A 9375-nucleotide genomic window follows, 5' to 3' on the forward strand; every position below is an offset into this window, starting at 1 on the left:
TAAGATCATTTGCCTATATTAGGCTTCTTGGTTGCTGTGGTTTGTGTTCTTTATGTAGTCTGCATATTAATCCCCTGCTAAAAGAGTAGTTGACAAAGATTTTCTCCTATTCTGTAGGCTCTCTTCACGTACTAATTGTTTCCTTTTTTGTGCAGAAGCTTTTTAATTTGACACCACCTTATGTCTTGATTCTTGGTTTTATGTCTTGAGTTAAAAAGTCCAGCTCTCTCTGAACTGACATTCTAGTAGGAATATAACTTATGGCAGTGATAAGTGCCAACAAAATTAAAATAAGAAGTTACCCACCAGGAGGGAGGATATTTGTTTTATGTGGTTCCCTCATTGGTAGACTATAATTGTGAAAAAATAATATGTAAACAGAAAATCAATTTTGTGAAGGGATGAGCTAAAAGATGCTCTAGGGTAGAGTGTTCAGGCAGCAAGAACAGCACACTCAAGGGCCCTGAAGCAGGAAAAAGTGATGTGAACCAATTGGAAGCCATTGCGTGGAAGGGCAGAAGCTGCCAGGGTGGTGCAGGTAGACTAAGAAGCCTGAGATTTAAGAAGGGACAATTTCAGGTAGACTCTGAAGTTATGAAAACTTTTTTTTTCCAAATATGCTAGTAAGCCATTGGAGAATTTTGAAAAGAGCAAATGATGTGGTCTGATTTGCATTTTTTAAACTCCATTCATGCTGCTGTGTGTAAAATTAAGTGTTCCAGGAAAGAAAAGAAGAATGAACACAAATCAGCATTAGTACTAGGTGAGAATGATGGTAGATTCTTCAAGAGTTTTGCCACTGGAGGTAATGCAATGCAGCTGGAAGAGGGACTCAGTTTGAAGGCGTAGTTCATGGGAATTGCTGATGGATTTAAAATTGGGTGATGAAGAAAGCTAAAGGAAAAGCAACACCTAAAATTTTGGTTTGGCTACCCAGATTACTGCTGGTGGCATTTAATGAGATGGGGATGACTATGGAGTCAGGGTGAAATAGATAAGCAGAGTTCTGAGCTTAATATGTGAAGTGTGTGATAGTTACTAGACTGCAAGTGGAGATGCTGAGCAGGCAATGTTCTGGGCCACACAATAGAACTTGGAGTGATGGTGAAGCAACCACTGAGGACAGATCTTGTGCCCATTCCCTTGTTCGCCTCACCTGCCCCTGTCTTAGACAATAGTCAGATGAACTAGTTCTTCTTTCATTACTGTGAGTTTGGTGATCAGCATGAGGGCCTCAGGGAGGCTACCCTCTCTAACCATTCATTGTGTAATGTGTCAGGAACTGCACGTGGGCAAATTAATCAGTGACAGGAAGAGCCCAAGGCAATCATGATCATTTTTCTTGAGATTTACAAATTTCAAAAGCATCTCATGAATAGGAAATTAGGATCAGATGGGCATCATCTGGTCTACCTGCTGTGCAAAGGTGCCTAGCAGTCTGGGAACACACATTAACCACCTAAATAAACCACTCCTAAATTAGATTCCTAGCAAGTTGGACTTTGTGTCAAGAGTCCTCTATCTTCTTGGCCAGCTGGGTTTTCAAATAAAGTCACCTTCATTGAGCCAACACCTTTCCCTCATCTTAACCAGCCTTTGCAGCAGCAAAGAACACATGAATTTGGCAACAGCAATGACCCAAAGAGCAACCATTGGCCCTTTGTGATTATTAAGTACTTCAAACATGGGTCCTGGGTGAGTGGGGAACTTAATCTTAGTTACTGTTTAATTGTAACTAATATAAATCAAATTAGATATTGTAGCTTGTGGTTACCACATTGCATTTAGAAATTAGAGGAAAGACAGAGTGGGGGCAGCAAAGCAGAGCTAGGTGACTTGGGAAAGTAGGAAGAAAATCAGGCCTATGTGACAGACACTGGTATTTTTCCAAAGGGAAGTAGAGAAATGTGGAAGAAACTAAGAAACCATTAGTGTAGGTAGTTAGCCAGAGATGAGCAGAAATAGAAGGAAGAGGTATGTGTTGGGGGTGATATTGGAGAGGGGAGCCACTGTGAAAATGGCCCCTAACTGGGAACTGACCACAGGTGACATCTCTCCAAATTACAGAAGGAGGCCTAATGTCATAATCCCAATTCCCAAGGTCACATGTACAAGGTCACAAATTGCTTTAAGTTTTAGTTGACACTTACCTGACCTTCTAACAGTGGTGCTAGGCCAAAAAAGGGAAAAAAAAAAGACTAAAGAATGAAGGTGCATACTCTCAATTTTTACACAGTGCAGGTGAGTGACTTCTCCCAAATGAGCAGCAACTATACAAAACACGGGGTCCAAGGAGGTGTGGTGACCCGCACTCCAGAAATCCCTGCCACAGCAGCCCTGCCCCCATTCTAACAAAAGGAAAAAGCCTATATTCATCATTTTAGGGCATTTTGGTCTCTTGTGAGCTGCCCACCCTTCTCCGAGGTGAATTTCACCCTCTCTTGCCTTTCCCTTCCCTTGTAACAAGTCTGTCCTCACTGCCCTCTGTCTCTGCCTCATTGAATACTTCTGTATCTGCACCCTTCACTGGGGTAACTGTCTGATCTTGGACAAGTTTCCCCAAGAACTAAAAACAAGATCACAATGCTCCATAGTCAACTTTCAACCAGCATTAAGGCCACCAGAAGTGTGGGGAGAGCAAGGGCAAAAGAATGGTTGGGAGACAGTATCTCCAGTCCTCTGCAGTCCCCTTTCTATGGTTCCAGTGGCCTTCAGACAGTCAGATAAATAACCACAAACTTTAAATTGTGCAACTGGCTTCTTCACAATGGGTTCAGCATCAGAACAGAGGTGTTGTGAAACCACTGTTAAATCAAAGCCAGAATAAAAGAAGAGACATAATATCATAGTCCTTGAACATGGAGACTTAGGCAAGTCTATTACCACTGGCTATCAATCTACAAATATGATGAGATGGACACAAGAATCATTGCAAAGTTGAGAAGGAGGCTGCTGAGATGGGGAAGGTCCTCCACATAAACTGCAAGCTAAGAGTAACCATGGTGTCACTATCAACAGTCCCCGATGGAGATTTCAGACCAGCAAATATTATATGACTGTCAAGGATGCACCAGAGCACACAGGCTTCATCAGAAGCATGAATACAGACACATCTCAGGCTGCCCATGCTGTTCTGACTCACACTGCTGGTGTTGGTGAATTTGAGTTTGGTATCTCTAGGAATAGGCAGACCTCTGAGCATGCCCTCTGGATCCACACTAATTATGGAACAACTGATGGTGGACTTTAATGAAACCCACTTCACTAAAAGCTCCCTACAGTCAGGAAAGATACTAGGAAATAGTTAAGGAAGTCAGTACCCACATTAAGAAAATTGGCTACAACCCCTACATAGTAGCATATATGCCAATTTCTGGTTGAAATGGTGACAATCTGCTGAAGCTAAGAGCTAATGAGCCTTCATTCAAGGGATAGAAAGTCATCTACAAAGGTGGCAATGCCAATGGAAATTGAAGCTCTGGTTTGCATCCTATGACCAACTTGTCCAATTGAGAAGCCCCTGGATGTGCTCTCCAAGATGTCTACCAAATTGGTGCTATTGGCACTGTCCCCGTGGGCCAAGTGGAAACTGCTGTCCTTGATCCCAGCATGCTGATCACCGTTGATCCAGTCAATGTCACAACTGAAGTAAAGCCTGTTGAAATGCACAGTGGAGCTTTGAGTGAAGTTCTTCCTGAGGACAGTGTGGTCTTCAATGTCAAGAATGTGCTGTCAAAGATGTCTGCCATGGTGACATTGCTGGTGACAGCAAAAATGGCACACCAGTTGGAGCAGCTGGCTTCGAAGTTAGGTGATTATCTGGAACCATACGGGCCAAATCAGAGCTGGCTGTGCTTCTGTACTGGATTGTCACACAGCTTACATTGCTGGCAGGTTTACTGAGCTGAAAGGAAAGACTGATCACCTTTCTGGTAAGATGCTGGAAAATGGCCAGTAAGTTTGAAATCTGGTGATGCTGCCATCTTGGATATGGTTCCTGCCAAGCCCATATGCATTGAGAGCTTTTCTCCTCTCCTCTGTGTTGACTGCTGTTTATGACATGAGATAAACAGTTGCTGTGTCATCAAAGCTGTGGATAAGAAGGCTGAAGAATTGGCATGTTCACCAAGTCTGTTCAGAAAGCTCAGAAGGTAAATGAATATTACTTCTAATACCTACCACCCCAGTATTAAGCCATTTTGTCTCATCATCCCAGGTGTGGAGCACCTAAAAAATTTAAATATAGTATATAATATGTAACATAAAACATAATATATAATGTAGGATTTTAGATATTTATATTATTTATTATATAACTATGTAATAAGAATATAATTATATAACAAAATATAACCTCAGATTATTATTTCCAACCTATTTTAATGCACCTTATCAATTTTGTTGAAATGTTCACAGAATTGAAAACTTGGGACTTAACTGGGTAACCAGTGGTGGAAGATTGGTCTCATAGCTATTTGCCTCAATTGACCATTTAAGTGTAGTAGTAAAATACTGGTTAATGAGAACAAGGCATTGTACAATCTTGAGGAAAAAACAAGGACACTATTTTGTGGGCTGTTTGTTTTTGTGTATGGCAGTTTTAAGTTTTTAGTTCTTAAAATCAGCACTTTTTAATGGAAGCAACCTGACTAGAACAATCTTTCACAGCATTCTGAAGCCTATAACCTTTTGTGAGAACACTTTTAACATGCAGGCTGTCCTGAACAAGACAAGAAAATCTTGCACCCTCTGGTCTGTCCTGCCCAGGATGTAAGCCAGCCTCTGTCCAGCATGTCCAGCTGTGCCCGTTGCCCATGGGTAGTACCTCATGATCTGCATTATCGGATCAGAGGTCAGGACAGCACAGTGCTATGACACTGAGACCTGCTGCTGGCAATTCAGATCAGTGGAAAAGAAGCTGTAAAGAGCTTCTTCCAAGTGAAAGATGAAGGCTCCCAACTTAAGGAAGCAAAAATAAACTCACTCTTTTAGGTTGCTGAGATCTGTGGTAGGAATCAACCTTCCATCCTAGGCCACAGCAAGTGGCCAGGTGGGATCACATGTTGGGAGGACCCCAGCCCATGGGAACCCCAGTCCGCACACTTCCAACTCTTCCAAAGCCAATATTCACATGATAGTGCCTTTCCAGTGGGGATGTTTGTCTTCATGTTATGTGATTTCAGCACATTACCAGGGACCATGCTATCCCCAGAATATTCTTGATTTTTTTACCCCTCATCTTCTTCCTGCTCTTTCTTCTTCTCCCACTAACTGTGCTCTTATGCTACTCTTCCAGGACTGGTCCCAGGACCTTCTTTCAGCAAGTGCCCTATTTCCATGAATGTGTTAGGCTATTTTCCCTCAGAAGCAAGACTGAGGTGTAAAAACCATGCATAAGACCACGAAGCTCCCCAGATTAAAGCCTCCTTGTAATGGAGATGCATTCCCAGCCCAGAAGGCCGATGCAACCTCACGTCCCCTCTCACTAAGCCCTCGCAAGGTGCCACTCATAACCACTCCAGGTTTCTTTCTGTCCTTGAATTTGCCAGGCCATTGTCAAGTTCAGGGTCTTTGTCCATTATTAACACTGCTAATGTTTTCCTTCCTTGCAAAATGACACCCCATCTCAACTTTTAGTTGTTGCTACAGTTTGGATCTCAAACATCCTCCAAAGGCCCAGGTATTGAGGGCTTAATCCCCAGTGAGGTGCTCTCTGGGAGGTAGTAGAAACTCTAAGAGGGGGGGTTTGTCAGGGGTTTGAGGTAAGGGCTTGCCTTTGGAGGGGACTAGGGGACTGACCCCAGAGCAAGTAAAAAACACTGCCTTTAGAGAAGGGTCAGAGATGTAACTCTAAATTAAGACCAACATATATTTGCATTGAGGAGAAGCCTAAAGAAATGGGCGATGGCTTGTTCTTATCTCCCCTACTCTCTATTTCTAAGGAAAAGCATGCCCCACACTCTGTAATGACTTTTCTAGATACATAGTGTCACTAAACAGCAGCCTCTGTACATGCTGACACACCCACATGCCTGCCAGCAATACAACTACCCAGGTCATTAAATAACTTCCTGCCACTTGGTTCCCTGGTCATTGGCACTATCAGGCATTTTCTAGTATGTCAGCCTTCTCATCTAGAGAAAAAAATGATCTCTGATCAACTAATGCGAAACTAATGCTAGATGTTCAACTAACCATACAGCAAGTAGACAATGGAATGCTTGTTTCTTTGCAAGAGCAAAACTGACTTTTTGCCTGAATTAATAAAGATAAGTTGCTTCCCTTGACCAATAAATATTTCTGCACAGCTTTGTCACAGTGCTTCTCCCTACAGCTCTGTAATGAGGCTTGCTCCCTGGGCAATCTTTGCTGTCACCCAGGGAACACCCCATGCAGCTTGATTAGGACTGAGCTGAACCGATTCCAGCTGAATTTATTTCCATTGTACCACTTACAATACTTTCAAATTATCTCTTTCCTCCACACTTCTTCCCCCATAGGACTCTGTAGAGGAAATGAACAGGCAGTGTGGCAAGTACAGAAATGCTGGAAGCCCAGAAGAGCCTTCTCGCTAAAACTTTTCTGCAGCCACATGTATGGAGACAAGCTGCTAATGAAAACAGTTCAGCAGCCTCAGGACCTATGAAATTATCATCTGGAAAATATCTGTATTTCTAGTCAAGAATGGAAAATTCCATTTCTTCATTTTTAGTGGTTTTGCTGAGAGTAGTTTCAATGATTATTTTCTGGAAAAGATATAAAAGGTGATTCCTTCAAGTAATATGAAGATTCAGCATCTGGTTTCTTTCCCTAAGCTAATTCTAACATATGTGCTATAAAAGCAAAACTCTCAAGGTCTGGAATGATTTTAGTACATTCACTATGGAAGTTTTTTTTTTTTTTTTTTTTTGCAAATAATCAATAACTCAACTAATTCAATTATATTTTGATCAGACACCCCCATTCAAATCAATTTTAGTATAATGTTTGAACTCTCTTACCTTCCTAGTTCTGAACATGGCCTGAATTCACATTCAGCATGAAATCGTGCTTGGTTAGGTTTTTGCCAAATAGCTGAAAATGCTAAAGTATATTTAAGAAAGAATGCTTCTCTCAATGAGGCTCTTAAGCCTAAGTGAATAACAGAGGCACTCTCAAGCAAAGAGGAGGTGGACAGATTGTCAACAGCAGTTAGGCCTCTAACTCCAGGTGATGCTAATGCCTTTCCTGAGCACATCCTGGACAGATATTTGGATTTGTGTGTCTACCACTGTTAATTTTAGGAATGGCTGATTTAATTCTTGACAACTTCTAATAACGCCTTCCAAACTTTTCGTCATGTCTTTAAAATAGTTAATGTTTTATACTTGTAAGAAATGTCTTGAGTTATCTTTAATCTTTCTTTTTCATTGTGTCTAGGTTTTTGTCTCTCTTGAGAAAATAATGCATTTGCTAATTTATTTTTTTCTTGTTGCTTAGGTCAGGGATTCACTCACATGTGGAAATCTGTGCCAATAAGTCTGGAGACGGGGAACACCATGTCTATCTAGTGCATTGTATGACTCATACAACAAGAGAGAACAGAGCCGAGCACCAGCAGGTCTTTGGGTAATGTGTACTAGGTTTTTTCTTAATCATATGCTCCTCCTTATGAAAACAATGGGGATTTCCTTTGACTTAATGGTATAATATCTACATGTTTGTGTGTAGGTAAATCATCTTGAACTAAGCCTACCTTTTCTGTTGATTATTAAAAGCATGGTGGTGCTTGCCTGTAATCCCAGCAGCTTGGGAGGTTGAGGCAGGAGGACCATGAGTTCAAAGCCAGCCTCAGCAAAACCAAGGTGCTAAGCAAGTGGCTGAGCCCCTGTCTCTAAATAAGATACAAAAAAAAAATGGGGCTTAGGATGTGGCTCAGTGATCAAGTGCCCCTGTGTTTGATCCCTGGGACCCCCCCCCCAAAAAAAAGTATGCTTAGTTTAAAATTAAAAGATTGAATTATGTATCTAATAGGCTTTCCTTTATATCACAATAAAACAAATTCCTCTTCAGCACTTGGAAATGATGTGTTCCATTATACGATAATGCTCTTAATCTATGGTTTATATATATATATATATATATATATATATATATATATATATATATTCCCCTCTCTTTTGAAAACATGCAAGTAGATCTATTAGACTAGTTTGAGGGATTATGGGTTCTTAATTGATAAAACCCCAATTTATGGGATTAACAATTTTAGCATATTTGGTAAACTCACATATCTGAGCTCAGATGGGAAAGGAAACTACCTTCCTAAAATATCTGCATAGAAAACTATGAATTTCAATTTTTCCAATTAACATATGCAAGGTGTTGCTTTTGCTTGTCTTGGATACTATTGTGCACAAATCAAAGCTTGGGATTTGGAAAGGAGCTGGTTTCCCATGCACAATAAGCTTCTTAAGCAAATAAACACTTGGTTACTCCATTTAGAAAATGTAAAAATGGGGATTTAGAATTACATTTTAGAAATGAAATCTTATACATGTACGTAATGCTCAGTAATTGTAAAAGAACAATTACTATGCTGGGTAGTTGAAATTGGACATATTTTCCACTTCTATAAACACAATTTGTGTACAACTGTTCCTTGGGATTTTTTTTATTTTTGTTATCTGTTATGGATTTTACCTAGCCTTTGACTTCATTTTGCCTTAAGACAAAAGTGTTTTTTTAAATATATATTTTATATTTTTAAAGATTCTCTTAAACATTTTCAGATTTTATTCTTGTAATAAGAATGGGATGAGATGAATCACAAACTTTTAATAATGGAAATAACTTCAACCAATGCTCTCATTTTTGCACCAGTATTGAAGATCTATGTCTTAGATCATATAGTTTCATTGTCACTATGAAAATAAAGTTGTGGAAGTTTTGAACTGATAAGTCTCATTTCTAATCTGTTTTTCTGAGGTGTCTTTCCCAAATCCTTGGACCAAAGCTCACCTCAGAGTACATCCAATTTAACAAATTGAATAGGTAGGGTTCCTCAGGTTTATCTAATACTAGTATTTTGATACTTTAGCATGATTTTAAAAATTTCATGAGTTTCCATTGTTTACAAATAAATCTTAGAATAAAAATATAAACAGATGCCAAGAGGATGAGATTACTTGTAAATGAGTAAAAAGTACAAACACCAAGCCCACCAAAGGAAATATTGTGGAATATTTAAAAATCTGCACAAATGATGGTGTTCGGAAAATGTTTGCAAATCTGCCTTAAAGTCAGAAGACCACAATAAACAACCTGAATTTCAATAACAGTAAATATGCAGCAGGACCTAAATGTAATAAAAAAGTTTAATTTTTTCTAGTGTTA

At 39.9% G+C, this 9375-nt stretch overlaps 1 pseudogene; it reads left to right on the forward strand.

Annotated features, from left to right (window-relative positions):
- The first annotated feature begins 2205 nt into the window (after positions 1 to 2205).
- Positions 2206 to 6575, forward strand: LOC113199285 (elongation factor 1-alpha 1-like; annotated as a pseudogene).
- The last annotated feature ends 2800 nt before the right edge of the window (positions 6576 to 9375 follow it).

This window comes from Urocitellus parryii, chromosome 9 (assembly GCF_045843805.1).
Source record: "Urocitellus parryii isolate mUroPar1 chromosome 9, mUroPar1.hap1, whole genome shotgun sequence".
Lineage (NCBI taxonomy): Eukaryota > Metazoa > Chordata > Mammalia > Rodentia > Sciuridae > Urocitellus > Urocitellus parryii.